Source organism: Phalaenopsis equestris, unplaced genomic scaffold (assembly GCF_001263595.1).
Source record: "Phalaenopsis equestris unplaced genomic scaffold, ASM126359v1 Scaffold000980, whole genome shotgun sequence".
Taxonomy (NCBI): Eukaryota; Viridiplantae; Streptophyta; class Magnoliopsida; order Asparagales; family Orchidaceae; genus Phalaenopsis; species Phalaenopsis equestris.
Window position 1 is genome coordinate 57,068 of NW_018165419.1, and position 3,862 is coordinate 60,929.

Genomic DNA, 3,862 nt, shown 5'->3' on the forward strand with positions numbered 1-3,862 from the left:
TATAGATAAAACCCACAGATAAATTTATAAACACGTCTTCGTTCCCCCCAACCACTAATCCAAGAGACACACATCTTCACACCAAAAGATACACTTATTTATTCTAGGAGACACACCTCTCCAAATCCAAGAGACTCCAAATTCCTGGTATATCAGTCATACTTAACAATTCTTCACCTTGGCGAATATACAGCCCCTTAGGAGAAAATCTCCACTTTGCGAATATCCAACTCCTTGGGAGAAAAAATCATAGAGTTTCTTACGCCGAAGTAGGTTGGGCAAACATGTCAACTAGCAACTGCAAACATTCAACAAGTTCAAGTAATGCAAGAACTTGTTGAAAATACTTGACTTGGTTAACTTTCCTGCTGCATTTTCATCATATGATCCGACAAAGTGAACTTCACCTACAACTGTACTCCTCAATAACTTATATATATTACCATCAGGTTTCATAGCTCGTAATGTCTTCAAAATTTCTTATTGTGCCAACAAATCTTTCACCATTGTTTGTCACAATCCAAAGTTCTCAGTTCCATCGAACTTCATTATCTCAAATTTTGCATCAGACATTGTCATTTGAAATTAAACTTGCAGTGAGGAAATTAATCTTGCAGTGAGTTTCTTCTGCCTTGTATTGAAATAATACACACCACAAATAAATTCCAATAAACCTGAAATTTCCTTTGTCAATTGCAGCAATTTTCCCGCAGTTTCCTGTGATTCGTGAATCAAATTTTTTACACGAAGCACATTTCATGTGCACACAAAAATTCGGCTAAAATTACTGCGAACACCAGCCAAACTCTACCTGTCACAATTTCTCCTACGACAAACCTGTGAACAATATGCGAAATTCGTGAACTCCAACGGTCGCAATTTCTCCTACGACAAACTTGCGAGCTCCTCTGGCCGAGCACCACCTGTCGCAACTCCTTCTGCGACAAACTTACAAACTCCTCTGGCCGAGCACCACCTGTCGTAACTCTACCTGCGACAAACTTGTGCACTCCAATGGCAAAGCACCACCTATCGCAACTGCACCCGCCGCAACTTTACTTGCGATAAACTTGCGAACTCCGCTGGTCGAGCACCACCTGTCGCAACTGCACCTGCCGCAACTTCTCCTACAACAAACTTGTGAACTTCGTTGTCCGAGCATCACCTGTCGCAACTGCACCTGCCGCAACTCCTCCTGCGACAAACTTGCGACCTCCTCTGGCCGATCTCCTCTGTTCCTCTATTCGTAAAATGAGGTTTTTGTTCATGATAACTGCATGCGAACTCCTGTTCACAAACTTCACCTTGCTGAACACCGCGAAAGTTAGTGAGCTGTCGCGCCTCGAACCCTGTGAACGTCGAACGACTTGTTGTGATGCTGCCCCGAGTTCACGGAACTCCCCTGAACACAGGACCTCCTTCCCGCAAGCAGTCGCATTGATTTACGAATTGTTGTGGCGATTCGCGAACTCCTCTGCAGCCCCCTTGACAAACTATTCTATGAAACTGGCGAACCTCCAATTGTTTCTTCACTCTGACAAAAAAATTCGCTTCCAGGAAATATGTTTTCTTCCTTCTGCTTCCAAAGGCAAATTCTCTGGCTTCCAAGAAATCGAAAGTTTCCTTAGTTATCTTCCGTCCAGCCAAGGGAAAATCCAGAGGGAACGTTCCGCTAGTAGGAATCAAAGATTCTTTTATTCCTTCCCTTCGTCCAAATCAAAGATTCCTTCTTTCCTTCCTTATATTCTTTCGGTGGAAATAATCCTTCTCCAGGCAGTTATTGAACCAACTTCGGAGCCGCAGAACTGCCGGCGAACTTCCGCTCGCACTCCTCTGTCGCGGATCTTCCCGTCCGAAGCGATTTCGCAGGCGGAGAACTCCTTCGCTACAGAACTCCTCCCACGGCAAAAACCTCACTAAACTCCTCGCAAACTCCCGCGCGAATGCCAGTGCGAAACTGCCGCAGTCGCGAACTCTTCCTCACGTCTGCGATTCGTGAACTCTGGCGCTCCTCTATCCGAACTGAAGAACCTTCGCCTTCACCTCTGCTAAAACTGTCGCAAATTGCCTGCTCCTCTTCTGCGAGCTATGAACTTCTCTGTTCCAATTCGCCGCGATCCTTCGCGATCCTCTTCCTCTTCCTCTTCCTTCTTCTTCTTGCATCGATCTCCTCCGCCCTAGAACCTAACCACGCTCTAATACCAATTGTTGTGTAATTTAAGGTGAAGAAAAACAAGAATTGACACAAAACGAGAAGAACAAACGTATAGATTTAACGAGGTTCGGCAAAGATGCATACATCCTCGGGAGCAGAGTGACGAATTCACTATTTCAGAGGAGTTACATACCCATAGGGTTATACATCTATTTATAGATAAACGCCATAGATAAATTTACAAATACACCCTCGCTCCCCCCAACCCACTAATCGAAGAGACACACCTCTTCACACCAAGAGACACACTTCTTCATTCTAGGAGACACACCTCTCCAAATCTAAGAGACTTCAAATTCCTGATATATGAGCCATACCTAACACAACAATGATTCAACAACAATGGTTCAGCTCACACGCTACAAGCAAAATTCAAATCAAATTGTAAGCCTTTATATAATAAAATATACATCCATAATAAATAACATTAATCTAAGCTAATTTATCACATGAAGCTTCCAATATTAAACAGGTACCAATATTTGTGGAGATGGTCGACATGGTTGAGTATCTATTTCTCCCTGTAAATCCTCCATTTGACAGACCATATTTTCGAAGGACATTAGTTTCCTCCATAAGATACTTGTGCATTCTTTACATCATGCTTGGGATATTTTATTCGTTCACTAAATAAAGTGATGATATAATATGAGTTCATATGTAGGTTTGGTAAGAAAGTATAAAATTTCTCATCTTAGAATTCAAGGTCAATTAGGATCTATAGAGATAGCATTATGTCATCTAACTTGTTTGAAACTGAAACATTTTGAAGCATATATGACAAGAATGGATAGCTAGACGTGAATTTTAATATAGATTTGATTGTTGATGCAAGTAGGAAGATTCACGACAGTCTAATGTTTATTTAGAGTCTAAGCATTACACGAAAGTCCAACACACACACAAGTAATTGAAGTGACATGTAGAGACACCTAAAATTTGTACGTGAAAAACAAGAAAAGGAAAAAAATCACGGGGTCTAGCACAGTGAGAACGACCCACTATAACTTAATGAATACACACATACACTTATCCTATGAGCAAGTAATAGTTACACAATTCCTTGACATATAATGGTTGTATGCAAGAATTTGTTACGATCATAAGCGGTTGTAGTTGGGAGTATTTGTCGGCACTTCGATGCATCGTCTTTTGAGACGCATCATTGCATGATGTTCATGCTGATGCACTGCTTCATAAGATGCCTTATAACTCTACAACGTTGGTTTTTACTCACAAATGTCTTCCTTTACTTTGTGCGGAGCTTCGTTGCAACGAGAAGGATGGCAAGCGTGTGGTGGTCTTCATTACTAAGTGGCGTACGTCGCGAATCCATGAGGGACTTCGTTGCAATGAGCAGAGAATGACCGACGGTGGTCGATGATGGCCGATGTCGGCACTATTTTTGGTGTGGAGTTTGCCCGTAAGAAGCTGTCGGTAATCGGAATTGAAATCCCGTTGCCCGCTTCGGAAGGACATTAAAAAAAAAAAATTTAATTTTGAAAAAGATGAAGTCAAACTGACCCCATAATTTTCATAGTTTAGATGAAAGAGCACTTTATCTCAAATCCTGTATCTATCCCAAAGGATGAACACAAGAATTGAGGGGGAGGCTCGATCAAATAAACTAAAGAAAGTTATGACATC